A 17,374-nucleotide genomic window follows, 5' to 3' on the forward strand; every position below is an offset into this window, starting at 1 on the left:
ACATCTTCCAGCAGCAAATATCGACAGCACCGAGGGCTCACCCGAGCCGTGGCAGGAGTTTGGCTCCCTGGCTGCCCCATGCAAGCAACCTGGGGGTCTGCCTGAGTTAACAGCGGCAAGGATGGATGGTCAGCTGTGTGCTGAGAGCATCGGGCTGTAAAGGCCCTCAGACCCTGAGCTGGGTGCCCATAAGGGGGGAAGGAGGGAGTGAATGGTCCCTTGGGAAATGGGGGAAAACTGGTGATGAAGGCCGTGGGAGCAGTGAGATGCCCCCAGGCTGTGCCCATGGACACAGGCTGCATCCTGACCCACACCCCAACACCTCTATCCGGGCCCCACACCATTGCAGGAGCCTTCTGCTCGCAGCTGAGGGGGGTCTTACCTCTCACCATCCTCCTGCAACCCCCTGTGCCCTCACTTTGCTTCTTCTGCTCTCACCACTGAGCCACTCGAGTGGGCACAGGATGTTGCCACAGTCTGAGCCCCAGATCACTGCAGTACAGTCCTTCATCCATCTCCCCATGCCACACAGCTGCCCCTGCCCAACCAGCACAGCCCCTGCCTCAGTTTCCCCTCTGGGAAAGGCTCTCCTGTGCAGCTCATCCCTGCTGTCTCCAAGCAGTCACTGATGGATGCTGCGAGAGCAGCGCATGATTAATGCAAGGCACCAAAAAGCAGAGGAGAGCCAAGCAGGCAAATGCATTCCCCAGGCAGGACGGGCTGCAACAGCAAGACCAAAGAAACAGCTTAAATGAATCTTAGCTCAAGTGCAGAGCCCGGTATCCGAGCCTGTGCCTGCCGGGTCAGATTCTTATCCACCCCCATGGGTGCTGCCCGCAAGAGCCGGCCTTGCTGAGCCCCTTTACACCATGGAGGAGGTTCCCAGCTCTGCAAGGCAAGGAGGGCCCTTGCCTCAACTCACCTCCATAAATTATGCACATCCCTGCCCGCTGGAGCCACTTGAAGGCCCAGCTCCAAAGCGTTTCTGACAGCCAGGGCTTTTAAGCAGCCAGAATTACCCATTGCCGAGCTCTGCTTCAAAAGGCAGGAGCTCGGGAGTGCTGCAGCACGATAACGGCCCTCCCCAACCTGCCCCACCGCTGGAAGAGCCCCACGCACACATGGATGGGGACCAATGATCAACCCCCCTGCATGGTCCCCCTCCTTTGCAAGAGCCACCCCGTGATCACCAGCGGGGAAAAGCAGCTCCTGCCATAGACTGGAAGCGGGTCAGGCTCTGCCTGTGGCGAGGAGGCAGACGATGGGGAGACCCCGGGATGCTCAAGAGCCGCAGCCTCGCACCAGCTGAAATCAGGTCGCTTCCCACACCATCACCCCTGGAGCTGCGGCACCTCTGCCCAGCGGGGAGGGTGCGATGGTCACCACATGGACCCGCTCCTAGGGAAGTCCTCCGAGCCCACGGCAGAGCTGGCAGTGCCCCCGGAGCCCACAGCCTCTCCCTTTCTTCTTTTAAGCCTTCTCCTCTGTGTTCTCTCCCCTTTGTGCCTCCTTTGATCATATAATCTGAATGAACCGAAGGTAAAAATATCACGGCAGGCAAGAAGAAAGCGCAAATAATGGGGAGGGGAGGAGGAGCTGGTTTGAATCCCTCACTGAATCATTAGGGGAGATGCAGCCTGAATTACCCGACAAGCCTGTGCTGCGAATGGCCTGAGGCCCATCAGGAAGGGGCAGGAGATGAGTGTCCCCTTCGCTTCCCCCCTCCACATTCCCCCCCTGCCACGAGCATCCTCACAGCCGCAGCCCAAATCTTGGTCCCAGCTGTGCTGGGGATGCCCCGAGTGGGTCCTGAGGCTGGTCCTGCACATCTGGAAGGAGATGCACATCTGGAAGGAGACACCTGCCTACAGCAGGTGATCATGGAGCAGGGAACAGCAGGGAACATGCTACAGGCAGCGAGGGGCCAGAGGCACCCTCCCGCCCCATCTGCACAGCCCCGGGGGAGCACCACTGCAACAAGTCAGGTGCAGGCACACACTCCAAGGTGGTAATAATGGAGTGGGATAAACGCTCACTTATCACAGCACCAAGGGAAGGAGCAATGCTGCTTCCTCCCACTTCCCAATGCATGTCATCAGTGAGGAACAAGCCTTTCCATCACCCCCTTCCCAGCCATCCCACAGCTGGATCCACAGCCTGAAAGCAGTGCAAGAATTAATCAAACGGAGCAGATTTCCAGACCCTGGGCATGGGATGTTGCCTGAGCCCAACTGATCTAATGGGGTTACTGCAGAGCCAGGAGGGCCACAGGCAGTGCTCCTGGACTATGCCTCTGCCCTGTGGGTCCCCAGCACCGCAGGACACAGGACCAGTCCTGCTCAGTGTCATCCTGTTCCCCTCTAGTGGTGGCCGTGCCAACAAGCCACCGGCCAGCACCAGCATCACCATCCACTAAGGCCCCTGTATCGGGAGAGGGCAAAAGCTCAGCTGGGCAAGAGAAAGTGAACACTGATCAAACCCCCTCCCTGCGCTGCACTGAGCTCCTGCTGCAAAACCATCTCCAGTGCCCAGAGGCAGGCACCGGCCATCCCGGGCTTCACCTCCCCAGTTCCTTCCCATCCTCCTTCCATGCATCCCTGTGAGCTCTGCACTGGTGCCCACAGGGCTGCAGCGAGGCACAGCCTGGGCTCCCCATGTCCCATAGTACTCACAGGCCCTGGGATGCAGCCCCCGGACACACGACCCCAGAGCTCTGGAGCCAAGGCAAGTGCCCAGGTCACTCCTTAGGGTGGGCGCATCTCCAGGAGGTGCAGCTGGAGCATCCCCAGCCTGGTGCTGCCATAGCCCTTGGAACAAAGAGCCCACAGAGACCCCCAGGTCACACCGAACCGACCCCAGCACCCAGTCCTGGGGGCAGAGGAGACCTGGCCCATCGTGGCTGCACAGCACAGGGGTCTCTTTGCTGACACCCCACACACAGAGCAGGGATTTTGCAGCAATGAAAAAGCTCCTTCGGGGGAAGGAGAAATAAATAAATAAGGAAGGAAACGGCCCATTTCTCTCCACTCCCAGCCAAAACCAAGTCATTTTACTGTCATTAGCTCCGTGGAGCCGGTGCCGCTGCAGGCAGGCGAGTTCACGTCTCATGTGCCGTCAACCCAAGCGCTGGCTAAGCGCTAATCATCGGGTTTATCACCGCGGCTTTATCACCGCCCGCCGGCAGCGGGCAAAGCCGGAGGTGAGTTATCCGCATCCCAGCCAGGGCTTATCACACGGTGGCCCGAGCATCCCACCTTTCTCCACGCAGACCCTGCTCCCATGGACCACAGAGCTCTGCCTGCAGCAGGACCGGGCTCCTTCAGCTGCACAGGACCTGTTGGCTCCCAGTTCAGAGCCAGGGCGCCCACTGGTTTTGCGTTGAGCCCACCCAGTTGCATTGGGTTTGTTAAACCAGGCAAAAGCTGAGCGGGTGATGGAGTCCAGAAGATGCAGGAATAAGCAGCCAAGAGCCTGCGCCCAGCACTCACCAGCACAACCCCATCTCTGGCTGCCGAGGAGCAGACCACCCATCAGCTCACCCCCATGGGGACCTCCCAGCCCAGCACCAGCACTGAGAGGGCTGTGCCGGATTGTGCCACGTTGCCGGCAGCTCTTTGAAAATCAAGGCCGTTTCTTTCCCCACCTGCAATTCCTTCGGCAAGCAGGGCCAGCCGGCACCAGCACAATATCCCAATTAGCGCACACTTGCTCTTCCCCACCCTCGAAACGATTCCAGGGAAGTTTGTTTTGGCTCCTGGGTTGGTTTTTCATTGCAAAAGCGCCATGAAATACAGCAGAATTTTGACACGGAGAGAGGGGACGCCAGGTTAAGTTCTCTCTACAGGCAAAACCTTCAGTATTCAGGTCAAGTACCCCAGCGTTCGCTTGGAGGAAAAGCAAGGCCATGGCTCAGCAGGCAGCGGTGAGCAAAGACCCCAGCTTTTACCATCAAAACCCACCAAACATGCCCCAAGACACAGCCTCCCCCCCACAAGGAACCCCTCAATCGATGCTAAAACCGGTATTGCAATGCTTGCATAAGCCCAAGCCCATCACCAGGGTGCTGACTCGATCTCCCTGCAAGCAGGTCCTGCCAGCATCCGGATCACAGCCCCACAGCGGGGAAACCGGGTGTCACCAGCCTCCTCTCTGCCCCTGAGCATCCCCCAAAGGATGCTGAAAACCAAAGAAAAAGCTTCCATCAGAGAAGGGAATATTTATCATGCAAGATATATATATATACATATATAAAATATCCTTAACTGCAAGCAAGCTCCCTCCTTTCCCCTCCCTCCCTGCTGCCAAGCAGGGCCAGAGCTAATCCCTCACTTTGAAGGATCAGATGGAGCGGTGTGGAGAAGGCGAGCAGGATCCGGCCACGGAGCAAGCAGCGATGGCAGTGGCTCACCTTGCAGGAGGCAGTGCAGGGTCTCTGCCAGCAGCCAAGGCACAGAGCTCCAGGTGGGAGCAGCCGGAGGGAGGGAAGGAGCCGGGACTCATCCCCACTCCTGCCACGTGCAGCAAAATCCCACTGTTAATTTTTGATCACCTTCTGCAAACTGGGACGATGCTGGCTCGGAGCGGGAGCGCAGCCTCACTGCCAGTCCCCAGCGGTGCCCGCGGCACGGCGCAGCGCTTCTGCTCCCATCACACCTACACCAGTGCGAGCCCCTGCCCATAACCAGCCCAATGGGAAGTGCCCAACGGGGGCAGAGACCCCAGTCCTGAGCCTGGCTTTGTGCAGCAGGAAACTGGAGCAGTCCACAGAGGAAACCCCTCCACTAAACACGAAGCCCAAGAGGAAGAGACGGTGCCCGCAGTGGGTGCGAAAGCCAGGGAGGGCGGCAGGAGCAGGTTTGCATGTGTTATAATTAGGACCTGCCACATCTCCAAGCCGTTGCCTTTCTGGGAAGAGCTGGAAGGGGGTGGCTGAGCTGACAAATCCATCCTCCTCCTGCCTGATGCCAAAGTTGAAGCACGTGATGCTCTTTTTTGGGGAGCCAGCAAGCTCCTCCGCAGGGTGATGCTGGCTCCTGGAATGCGGGACCGGACCACGGCTGCACCCAAGCTTCGGTTCCTGCTGTAAAATCCCATTGAAGCTTCCCCCTCCACTGCGCTGACACCCTGGGGTGCAGCTCAGCACCCCCAGCCCAGCGCCTGCTGCCCTCCCCATAACGAGCTCGCCTGTGCCCCCCCCAGCCAGGGGCAGCTGGAGCACACTGCTGCCTGTGGGGAAGTGGAATCCTTGGCAAAGACAGACCCCCTCATGCCACAGCCCTGCCCTGCATTCCCAGGGATGGGGATGACCAGGGTAGCCAAAAGCAGCCAGGATCTCCACACATCCCATCGGACCGCAGCTCCCAGCTCAGGGAGGAGGGTCTCACCCCAGCAGATAAATCCCTGCTTACAGGGAGCAAAGGAAATTCAGCTTTTTTTTTCGCTTTTGGCAGCTCTCCTGGCATCTTCCCGAGCTCCTCACTGCATTCAACAGATCGGCTCCGTTCGCTCCCTCCCCAGGGCCCTACCGGTGAGCTCCTCGGGCCACCCGAGCCTTCCCCCGGCCAAGCCCCGAGCCACAGGTCACCCGCGGCAGCGGTGGCAGTGACTCACTCCGCAGCCTCTGTCGCAGCCGCCGCTGAGGGCAGCCGGGCTTTCCCCTCGAACACAGAGCAAAACAGCCCGGCTGGCGGAGCACGGCAAACTCATCACAGCGGGAGGAGGAAGAGGAGGAAGAGGAGGAGGAGGAGGAAGGGCGGCGGGGCTGTGCCCCGGCAGGCGGTGGGAGAGTTCTCCGTTTTTTTCCCACGGCTGCCAACTTCCCCAGCAGCTCCCGGGGCTGCGCGGATCCGCGCTCCCGAGGAGCATCGGGGAGCAGGGGAGCGCTACGGCAGGAAAACAAACCCGGAGCTGGTGTCCGCGCACAGCGGGACCGGGGCTGCCCCCGCGGGGTCCCTCCAGCTCCGCGGAGAGGCCTCACCCCCGCAGAGCCCCTCCAAGCTCAAAGCGGGCAGCCCCCTCCTCACTGACCTGGGCAAAGCCCCAGCTCTCTGCCCCTGCAATGGGCTCTGCGGGCCCCGGCCGCTGCGGCGAGGCGAGGGCAGGCACCCGCCGGCGGCTCAGCCCCAGCCACCGGTGCCTCCTGCCCCATCCCCGCTCAGCCCCCCCCCCCCGCCATCCCCCGAGCTCTGGGTACCTCTGGGGACAAGCTTGAGGACTGGAGCAGGGAGCGTGCCCCCACGGCGGGGTTCGGCCAGGAGCAGCCCCACAGCCACCAAAAATGCCACGAGTGGGAGAGGGGGGAGCCGGGGCGCAGCCGCGGGGAGGTGGGGGGCACCCTGGGGAGGAGGGGGGGGGGTTGCAGACGATGGGCTGGGGCTCGCTGGGGTCTCTCCCTGCTGCAGCCGCGGCTGTCGCAGCCCCCCCGAAACAAGAATAAGGAAAGGCGGAAAATTTGCTGGAGCGTTGCGGGAGGGGGGCCGGGAGCAGCGGGGCCGCAGGGATTGTGCGGAGGGGGCGCCCCAAAGCCCCGCCGGGAAGGCTGGGGGGGGACCGGAGGTCCCGGGGCTGCTCCGCGCCCCTCCCGCGCCCGCCCCGCACTTACCCGCGGGCAGCGCGAAGTTGGCGGCGCCGCCGACCCCGTCTCCTCCCGCGGCCGCTGCCCGGTGCCGCGATCGATCTCCGGCCCCGGAGGGGCGCGGGCACCCCGGGGGGACCCTGCGGCATGCGGCGGGGGCAGCCGCGGCCCCCAGCCCCGGCCCGGGGAGCCGAGCGAGCCGCAGCCGGGCGGGACCCGCCGCGCTCCGCGCACCGCAGCCGCGGCGAGGAGGAGGAGGAGGAGGAGGAGAAGGAGGAGGAAGAGGAGGGGGAGGAGGGCCGGGGCCGTGGAAGTTTTGCATGAAGAGGCGCTGGGAAGCCCGCCGCCGGCTTTGCCAGCCTTTTAAAGCACTAGCGCACCGCGGCGGGGAGGCTGCGGGGGACCCCCCGCACCCGGACCCGGCTTCCGGAGCGGGGAGGGGTCTATAGCCCCTCAAATCCCCCTCCGCCGGGCACAAAGGGCTCCAAAACCCCGGCCGGCAGGAACGGGGATGGACCTGGCTCTTCTCATGCCCTGCTAGCCCCAGCACCCCTCCACTCCTGGTCTTTGCATCGGGACGTATTTTGCTTGTACGTGTCCTTCTATCCTTGCCCATCGCCTACAGCCACCACCGCGGCCATGAGCACAGCAGCAGGACTGCCCGAGTCCGGGGCCTCCAGACCCTGCTGTGCTAAACAGTTCCTCGCAGGTCACAGTGTCCAGTTTCAGCATCTGCAGAAGCAGAGGCCCACAGCAGCTCCCGTAGGCGCAAACACGCCAACCTTTGCCAAGGCCTGGCGTCCCCAAATTCCCCTCCCCACGGTGGGAGCAGTTCCCCAAGGCAGTGACAAGGGACTCGTCACCCCAAGCCGTTGCCCTTCTCTTCAGCCGCCCAGAAAATGATGCCAGCATCCCACTCTGAACACGTGCTCATGGAGCACTGCTTGTGCATCACCTCCTTTCCCTACCAAATCACCCCCCAGCCCCAGGCAGCTCCAAGGAGCCCATCGTGGTGTGTCAATTCATTAATCCAGAGCAAACACAGCCCCCTGGTAATGGCCATTGACACATTAAGTGCTCCAATCCATCACAATAATGAATGCAAGAGAATTGGTCACGGGAGTTATTAGGGGTCACACTCTCAGCACTCAACCCATAGGGTCCTCGGTCCCTGCACACAAAGGGAGGATCTGGCTGCAGGGAGGGCTCCGAGATGCCCCTCCTAGCATAAAAAAGCAAAGCACAGGCCTTCAAATAGACTTTTCCAGCCTCATCTTCCCAAAGAGTTGATTTGTGTTGCTTGCTTGGAGTAGTGCAATTCCTGGTGCGGGATCAGCCAGGTCCCAGGCAGCAAGGGAGCTGCTGCAGATGGCTGGGTGCTGGCAGCCCTGTTGCTCAAGTTCTATTTAGGAGGCTGGAGACAATCTGGTTTTCCAGAAGCACTCAGGAGTGCCCGGCTCCCAACACAGTTCCCTGGCCGAGCCTTTGGAGGAGCTACGTGCTCTCCGGCAAGATGCACTCACCTGAAGAGCTGGCCAGCCGCCCTCCTGCCATTAAAATAAGTGGCAATATTCCCATGGATTCAGATGCTCACGGGATCATGCCAGAGCACCGTCTCCTGCGGACAGACCAAGCTGTTGCAGTGATTTCATTTACAGGGAGAGCCGGAGCAGTCCTCCTTGTCATCCTGCTCTGGTGCAGGGGAGTGCAGCCCCAGGACAGGGGCAGCCCCATCCAGACCCCCAGTTGCACGCACAGTGCGCAACCCTCATCCATGCCAGGAATGGAAGCAAAAGGGCCTTGGTGCTGTGGGGAGGGGACACAAGGATGGATGATGGTGACAGCCCAGCTCTTAGCCTCAAGTTGTCCCACCAGGAGCAGTGTGTCCTGTCCCCAAGCAGGGCCTCAGGGCAGCAGCTTTCACCCAGCGTCTGCCTGCCTTGGGGGTCCATGGGTTACTTCCAAAGAGGCAAGCACTGCACAGGGAGCAGAGCAGCGGGTGGGGGGGTCTGAACATCAAGGAGCCACATTGTCCCCACCACAGGCAGCACCTGAAACACTGCAATGGGGCTGGAAGAGGCCCTGGGACCAAAACAAGGACCCATGTATGGGATCACCTGGTGACCCAAGGATGCTGCTTGGACCAGTAGGGCACAGTCAAAGGCAGGAGGGGGGTTTGCGCCCAGCAGTGCCCAGGGCCACTGGGAAGAGAGGAGTCTGTGCCACTGCTTCATGCCCCAGAGATCCTCAGGTCACTCACAAGGCAGGGCTGAGGGGGCTCCAGCCACCATGGGATAAACTGGGCGATAAATCCCTTTGCCAAAAGCAGCTCTCAGAGGCACCCTAAGGTCAAGAGCTCTGCTCCAGGTCAGGTGAAGCCTTGAACTCCCAGGGGATTTCAAAGACCTGTGCTCTGCCTTCAGGGAGAAATGAGGGCATCTCAATCACAGCCTGGGGTCTGGCAGCACAGGGCAAGGCTGTGCCTGCTCTGTTTTGCTCAGGTCCTGAAGAACAGCTGGGGTAAGGTGTCTGGGCATCACCCACGTTGCTGCAGCAGCCTGCTTACCTGGAGATGCCTGGTGCTCACTGGCTCCAATAGCAAATAATCACTATGTAGGCCCCCCCTACCCAGCCTTATGGACCAGAGTCCCAGGGATGTGGGGGATGCTCTTACTACCATGCAGCATCTCCTCTTCTCCAAGCCTCATGGACCACACATCTCCCCTTCTCACACCCCTCTCCCTGCCATCAGCCGGAAGCCAAAATATCATCACAGTGCCTGTGTCACCATCAAGAGCGTCAAAACCCAATCAACATTTGGAAACCTGGCTCAGGACAGTGCTGCTGAGCTTCCCCCAGTGGCTGAGCAGGATGAGTAGGGACCAAGAGGAGATACCCGGAGATACCATGAAGCAGCCCATGCACAGGGTTAATGGGTTGACCCCATGAGCGGTTCAGCAAAGGTCACTGGTGCTGCAGCCTGGGCACGCAGGTCACGAGATGATCACATACTCCAGGAGAGTTCGATACTGTCAGCAAATGGATGCAGCATTGTCTTCCGTGGGATCAATACGGCTTCATCAGCCTCAAGACGAGGAACTGAACAAGTCACTGCCTATTCCAGGGTTGGAGGTGTGCACCCCAAGCCAATTCCCAGCTCCATGTTCAACTCCATCCAGGGATTTCAGGGTGCTCCAGCCTCTTCGAGGTCCCCATCAGCGTTTCCCAAGCCTCTGGGGCTGGCAGACCCCAGGAGGATGCTCTGGTGTTCCCAGAGCCCCCTTAGTCCATGGAGACAGGTACCGCTCCGGCCATGCAGCATCCAGCCTCCCACTGCCTGGGCCCCATTCCAACAAGGAAGGTCACTGTGTCCACTGCTAAAGCCACTTACAGGGAGATTTGCCATTTTTAATTCATTGCTTGTGTTTAATACAGGAAAACATGAAACCACATCTCATGGACTGGACTTTGCAGCTCTGCTCTGCAGAAGGACCTTGAATAATTCATAGCCAACTCACCACCTTCGTCTTCATGGATCACAGAGACAGACAGAGTGGGACACGTTGCCAGCGCCTGTAGTTGCCTTGGGTGTGGATTTAATTCCCTCTTGGATAGGAGAGTGGGGAAAATAAACCTTTAATTCAAAGTGAAATATTAATAGAGCTGTAATGAGGTGCAATATCCACACAATTAAAAAGCCGGAGTCCCAGGAAGAGCTATTTTCATGTGTATTTAAAACAAAGTAAGTTTGCAGGGTAAAAGGGAGAGGGGCTGGGAATGTTTTCCTGGTTTATCTGGGGGAAAAACATGGGCTCTGTCTGGTCGATGCCTCCTGCGCAGTGTTCAGTGACGGGAGGAAACAAAAAGCTGGTTTGCAAGAAAAGAGAAGAGGAGGAGAAGGATTTAAGAGGGAAAAAGAACGGACGAGGAGCACATTGACACTTTTATCATGTTCCTTGGGGGCTTTTATGTCAGCAAAGGGAAGGTTTTCAGTGATGGCAGGCAGAGAAGAGCCTTAAGCAAGAGGATGGGGAACAGGAAAAGCCTCTGCTGGAAGCTTGCAGGGTGATTCAGGCTGGTTATAGGGCAGGGTGACCCGGCTCAGCCCCCCCACTGCCATGTACCAGCAGAAATTGCATGAGCTGCTTGCAAAAGCCATTGAGTTATCCTGCGCTGGGCAATTAGAGCCAGGGATGGGAGTTACTGAAGGAATCAACACAACTGCGAAACAAAACCAAGCAACGAAATAATTCATCTTGCCCTCAAAAGGTACCTAAATAGCAGGCCCGAGGGAAAGAAACCACCAGAACCCAGCCTTTGATTTCGTTCTGAAAGAAAGAGACTCCTACACACAAACAGCGCATGAATACGGGTGATAGATACAGATATTTCGGAGAGCAAAAATGGCACCGACCGCACTCGCGTTGGATCAACATTCACACAGCGAGTCCATGTTTCTCTTGAGGAGGGAGGATAATGGGATGCCGAATGTCAGACCATTTAAAATATATATAAAACTCATTATAGACTTCACGACTAACTGGATTTTGACGGAAAGAGTTGCATTTTAAAGAAAAGCAGTTGGGAGGGGGGGAAGCCCATAGGGGCTTGCAGGGAGGAATAACAATGAAAGAGGGATGATTTGGCTGCAGGCTGTGAGTGATGACAATTCCTCCTCGTGAGGAAGGCTGCTGCAGCCGTGCCAGCTCCCCAGCAGCCCCCCACTCACCCCTCACCAACACTGAGAGCTCCTAAGCCCCATCAGTGGCTCCCCTGCATCTTGGGGTCCTGCCGAGCACCCACATCCCATTGATGTGGGACCTCCAGAAGAACCCCAGCTGAGTCCAAGCAGCAAGACCAAGGTGGGGACTTCCCCATGCCCACAACACTGAGGGGATGGAGCAAGCACCGATGGTTTGTGGCAATACCCATCCCGGGCAAACCTCCTCCAGCTGCCACATAGGAGCCTCTTGTCGAGGGTTTATTGCACTCTTCTGGGTGTACGCAGCCTAAAGGCTCCCCTTTGTACCTCACTGCCTCCGTGCTTCAGGACAAAGGCCTCCTGCCTGGCTGCCGTACCCCGCTGAGCTCCGAGTCAGGCAGCACCAGCGCTCTTCTCCTCGACAACACTCCCACCTATCGGCAAGAGTGCCAGCAAGGAGAAGCCCCACGGCCCCCACATGGGGGGCAGAGGCCAGGTCCCTCAAATCCAAGCTGCCGACACCGTGACCCGGTACCATGAAAATCACAGTTATTTCACCCACTACCAGTGTGGGATGCGCTGGGACATCTCCAGGCAGAACCTGTGCCTTGTCAAAGTGGGGTGTGTGCGTTCATGGACATCTCTGACATCGATTTCCTCCCGTTCCTACAGGGATGTGTGGCTGAGCAAGATGCCAGCCGTCACCCAGAGGCAGAGAAAACTGGAAACGGACCCAAGTTGCTCCCATCCTCCCAAGGGAGCTGATGGGTGAAAGGGAAGAGGGAAGAGGACAGGCTTCTTCTCCCACGAGCAGCCATCTGCAGCAGGATCCAGCCGTGGCATGGAACATCATGGATGCTTCTCTGGCTAAGGCCAAGCAGCAGCGAACACCCTGCAGCACCTTCCAGCCCTGAAACCCTTTAAACGGTCCTTAAAAACCAAATAGCCGTGGCTGATTCAGTGATTCTGGAGGAGCCGCTCTGTGTCAGAGCATGGGCTCGCATGGGGCGGGTTCAGGGATGAGCAGCGCGAGGCTACTTTGGGGAAGAGATGTCTTCCGGGGGAATTTCACAGGGAAAAGGGGCAGACTGCTCTCTCTGCACTTCCAGCTGGATGGAGGAGAGGTTTTTCTACCTGCAGGGACCATCGGCAGCTGGAAATGCTTTCTTTGAGGAAATCAAAGATTAAAATAAGAGGGAAGAAAAGGAAGGATAAAGCACATTTGGTGGTAAAATTAACACAGCACATACTCCCTCTGCACCAGCAAGAGCATCAGAGGAATAGCTTTGTGTACTAACTAACCCCCTCCTCTTTCCTGACCAGCCATGCGCAGGATGCAGGGCACGGGCAGGGGACCCAAGAGCAGCACATCAACATCACACTGCCAGCTCCCAGCCAGGAACAGCCATGAGCTGTCAGGGAGAGACCAGCACTGGAAAACTGCAGGATGTTGGATGAGCCCAGCATCAAGCATTGGCATTTCCAACACCAGCCAGGCATGAGGGCACACAGGAGACTGGGAAAGCAAGGAGAGCATGGAACAGGCTGCAGAGGCTGCATCGCTTTGCTTCTCCCCACAAGCGCCTGGGGAAGCTGCAGGACCCCTCTCAAAGGCCTCCAAGCCAGCACCTAAAGGTGCTCACCCCCAAAACTGCCCCATTCACTCCATGTGCACCAACCTGCTCTGCTAGAAAGCAAAATGCCCCAAATTGGGATGGATCTGCACCAAGGGCTCCTCCAGCGAGCTCTGCCTGCTGCTGCAGCAGGGGGCAAGGGGCAGAGCTCCCTCCCCATCCTGGTAAAGGCATCTTGGGCAAGCAAAGCCCCATGGTACCAGGGCAGCCTCCCCCATGGAGCCGACCCCATCACAACAACACCCGTCTTCTCCTCCCAACTTTTCCATAATTCATGCAACAACCTCCTGAAAGAAATATCTTCCTTGGGCATTAAATATTCATGGGCTCATACTTTGCAAGGAAACACTGCCTTCCTTGGAGTGCGACCAAGCAGCCGGGGCTGGCACGGATTTGCCTTTGCAGGAGTAATTATGTTCCTCATCGACTGGATGCCGCAATAAGAGGGGCTGCACTGGGAAAGGTCCCCCCATCCGATATCAGCATGCGTCCCCCATGCAAGAAAGAGGCTTTTGAAAGGGGCAATTAAAGGGCTTGGGAAGAGGCGGGATGGATCCTGTACCATAAAATTACATCCCAAGAGATTCCCCATGCTCATGGCTGCATCACTTTGCACCAGCAAAGCCACCCCAGAAGGGACCAACTCCCCCAGCATCCCCTCAACCCAAATCCAGCTCCGTCCCAGTCACATCCATCTCCTCTCTCATTCCTACATGCAGCTGAATGTGCCTGTAAGTACAAACATGCCTGTAAATACACACCTTTCCAAACCCCCTTCCTGCTCACAATTTGGATGCTGGACAATTAACGAAGAGCTCCTTCATATTTCATTCCATTTGCAGAGCTCAGCAGAGGGCCCTGGCCCCCTTTGCCTGCTCAATATTCAAACCCTTTATTGGCAGCGTTACTTTTGCCTCCTTTTTCTCTTTGCCATCACTGGCACCCAGATGTGCTCAGCAACCACCAGGCACCAAACCCCTGCGGCAAGTGGGGCTGGGGACATCTCTCCAGTCACTGGCACATGGGGGCACCCGCAATGAAGCGGAGCCCCCAGCATGGTGACAGGGGCCTCCTTTAACCACTGCTCAGGGACTGGCTGGGCAAGAAGCAGCACGTGTTTCATCACTCGCATCTTGCCCAGTGCAACCTGTGCTGTAATAAAGCATGGCCCAGATCGCACAGCTCCTACACCATGAGCCAGTTAAAAACAAGCAGGCGAAGCACCTAAAACATCGCCCAAAACCAACAAACGTTCGCCACCAACCTGCCTGCAGCAGCCAAACCTCACCATGCCAGGCCAGCACAGATCCCTGCATCCCTGTGAGGGGTTCCAAAGGGGTGCATTGGTGATAGCAAGGTAAGGTCCAACAAAGCCCCCATCCACTGGGACAAGGGGAAGAGGGGGTGACAAAGGCAGGTGCATTCCTCAGCTCCGAGGGTGCTTGGTACTGGAGAGGAGAGAAGAGAGCATCCAGAGCAAGGGATGGGGTTTCCATGGGGCTCAGCAGGGTGGGATGGTTTGTACTGAGCAAGGATCTAACGGGAGCAGCGATGAAGGGGTCCCAAAAGAGCAGTGCCAGCCCCAGGGGGCCCCAGCCGGACCCACAGCCTCCCGCATACCGCAGCCCACACCAGCCCTCTGGTACCATATTTCGACTCAGCATCTCGCATCTCCAGGCTTCCAGTGCCTTCCTGTGGCCGCCGTCCTCACTGCAGGCGTGCGGCAGGATGGATCCAGCCGTGCTGGGCTCCCTTCAGACCAGGAGGAAAAGGGAGAAAGTCAGTTGGGGCAATTCAGTGTCCTAACACCCCCTTCACACATGGCCATGGTGAGGACTGTCCTCTCCTGCCCCACATGCAAAGGGTGTTGCACAGCATGAGCACAACCCAACTCCCAGCACCCTCATTGCAGATGGTGCCACACAAATCATGTCCTCAGCACCTTCCCCGAAACCTTCAGGAACCACCCCCCTCCCCAGCCAATGCATCCCAAGCACTTTCCCCAAGCTTGCTCTGGAGCAGGCACCCATTAAATACATGCTTCTATTCAGTGGCAATGATTGGGTGCTGGCCTGGTTTAGGGGTGCTCTCCCTACACAGGGACCCTGGGCCCTCTCATCGGGAATGGGAACGCTGCTTCGAGTCATTCCAAGCCACCCCCCAGCCCGTGTCGTCGTGATGCTCCAGAGAGAGATGCACACGCGCCTCTTCGGCTCCAGCACCTACATAGAGCAGCAGTTGCTAAGTGAGCAATTAATCAGGCCCTGGAGCTGGCTGGGAAGGCAGGTGACAGCCTCACAAACTCCCACCGAGCTGCTCTAGTGATGGATGGAAGGCACCGGAGCACCTGAGAAGCTTCCTGCCCACTACAACGAAGGCACAGGCACCATGTGAGAACCCCAGACCGGGCAGGGGCTGCAGTGGTCCTCGCGCTGCAGGTTTGGGGGCAGAAGGGTACAATGCTCAGCCCCATGGTGGCTTCCAGCCTTGTGGAATGCCCCCAGCCCCTCACCCCCTCCCTCCATGCTCTGCTCCTCTTCCAGCATGTCCATGCCATTTGAAAGCTGACCCACAGCATCACCAGGCAGCACTCAGGCCAGGCGCCACGTAACCGGAGCCGGGAGAGACCAGTGACCACCCGGCCCATTATAGCCCTAATCCTCTGGCCAGGCTGGATATCACACCCTCCCCAGGGACAGGACAGCCACAGCACAGGGCTGCCCTCTGCTAGGGACAAACATGCTGCTGCTGCGGTCCCTGGGGGGCAAAGCAAGCAGTTTGTGGAGAGCTAAGCCCTGGAGCCGGGCCACCAGCATCCCCTGTCCATCCATCCTGTCCTCAGGGGATCAAGCAAGCCCCTGTGAGGACTGCCATATGCAGGATGGGAGAAGCAGGGGCGGTTTGAGTCCTGGCCAGCGTTACCTCATCCCCAAGCCCACCTCAGAACCAACCTGCGCCCCAGAGAAGGAGGCTAAGACTCACCATGCGGCCATGCCTGCGGGCAGGAGGAGGGCACAAAGCCCAGCAGCACAGGGTGCAGCATAGAGACTACCCAGGGCTGGCTGCTGCCCACTCTGCTTTTGAGGAGCAGGGACCAGCCCCACTTCTCACCTCGTGGGCTCCCAGCTGGGCTCAATCCAGCGCTCCCGCACCTCCAGCCCCACGCCGGGTGCAGCTGACCCTGCCGGAGGGCTGGGATGAGCACCAGGACACCCGTGTCCCTTTCCAGCCCCTCGTGTGCCTCAGTTTCCCCTCACTGCCTCGCAGGTCCCCCCTCAACCCCACCGCTCCAGGAGGATGCTCCCTTTGGTTCGGGTGCGACCAAACACAGCCCGGGGCGGGGGGGGGCTCCGCACCCCACAGGGGAGCATGGCCGCGGGGAAAGGGCTTTACCCCCCCTCCAAGCCCGCCCCGCTGCAGGAGGCCGCTCCCCGTTAGGTGGCAGCAGGGGACCGCGATGCTGCAGCCGTCGCCCGCCCCATCAAAGGCGGGGTTTAACCCCCCCCGGCCCGTGGGGGGGGACACGAGTCACGGCATCCGCAGCGGAGAGCGGGGCTGCCCCGGCTCCCTCTGTCACAGCGCAGCCCGCTTGTCCCCGTCCCCCCCGTGTCCCCTCCCACCTCCGGTCCCTGCCTCTGTGGTCACCCCCGGAGCTGGGGACAGCGCCAGCGGCTGAGTCACCCGTGACCAGTACCTGAGTCACCGCGACGGAGGGAAGTCCCTCGGACCCCGATGCTTTTCCAACCGGAGCTGAGTAAAAGGGAAAGTGTCAAAGAATTTGGCTGGAAAAGTGTTTTCTTGGAGCCCCGACAAGGAGCAGCCTCTCCTCACATCCCCTTTGCCACAGTGAACTCGGGGTTACCGGCAGCAAGCGCAGCCCGGAGCAAACAAGTACACGGCGCCTGTGTCCGTACACCCGCATGGGGGGCACTGCCAGGAGCACCCCTCCAAAGGGAAACAGGGCCACGACGCGGGGTGCCAGAGGTACCAAGAGATGCGGCTGAGAGCATCCCCTGCGGTGCTGCGCCGGGTGGGAGGATGAGCTCAGGACATGCCCCTGCACAAAGCTGGGGCCCAGTAGGAACAGCTTGGGATGGGTGGTCTGCACGTAGGGCAGTGAAGCTACCGGCAGCCCAGGGAGGTTGCGGTGCTCCTTACCCATCACACGGGGCCTGCAGAGACTCCAAAGCACAGAGTCCTGAATGGGGAAGGGCAGGAGAAACATATCCCCTGTCCCTTGCACCGTGTGTTCCAATCCCCCTGCACCACAGGCCCTCCAGCTTCCTACAACCCCCTTACAGTGCATCCCCCAACCCCTTGCACCATATGCCCCCCGTCCCTTGCAACGCTTCCCTCCACGCTGCCCCTGCTGCCCCGCTGCGATGCTGCAGCCACCACCAGCCTCTCTGCTGCCCTGTTCTGATGCGCCACTCACAGTAAAACACCTTGATTTAAACAGAAATC

The 17,374-nt window shown here is 59.1% G+C and overlaps 1 protein-coding gene and 1 long non-coding RNA gene across 2 annotated transcripts in view; both read right to left on the minus strand.

Annotated features, from left to right (window-relative positions):
- Positions 1–6,708, minus strand: part of GRM4 (glutamate metabotropic receptor 4) — a 46,078-nt gene extending 39,370 nt beyond the window's left edge. Inside the window, exon 1 of the mRNA XM_065698447.1 lies at positions 6,602–6,708. The gene's annotated coding sequence lies outside the window, so the exon portion shown is untranslated. The remainder of the gene's footprint in view (positions 1–6,601) is intronic.
- Positions 6,709–7,103: 395 nt separating this feature from the next.
- Positions 7,104–15,988, minus strand: LOC136023654 (uncharacterized). The gene is made up of 3 exons (XR_010616653.1): positions 15,893–15,988; positions 14,557–14,662; positions 7,104–10,208 (listed from the first exon to the last, which is right to left on the minus strand). It is a non-coding gene; the product is annotated as an uncharacterized LOC136023654 (long non-coding RNA).
- Between the last annotated feature and the right edge of the window lie 1,386 nt (positions 15,989–17,374).

The sequence above is a fragment of the Lathamus discolor genome, chromosome 19 (genome assembly GCF_037157495.1).
Source record: "Lathamus discolor isolate bLatDis1 chromosome 19, bLatDis1.hap1, whole genome shotgun sequence".
Taxonomy (NCBI): domain Eukaryota; kingdom Metazoa; phylum Chordata; class Aves; order Psittaciformes; family Psittacidae; genus Lathamus; species Lathamus discolor.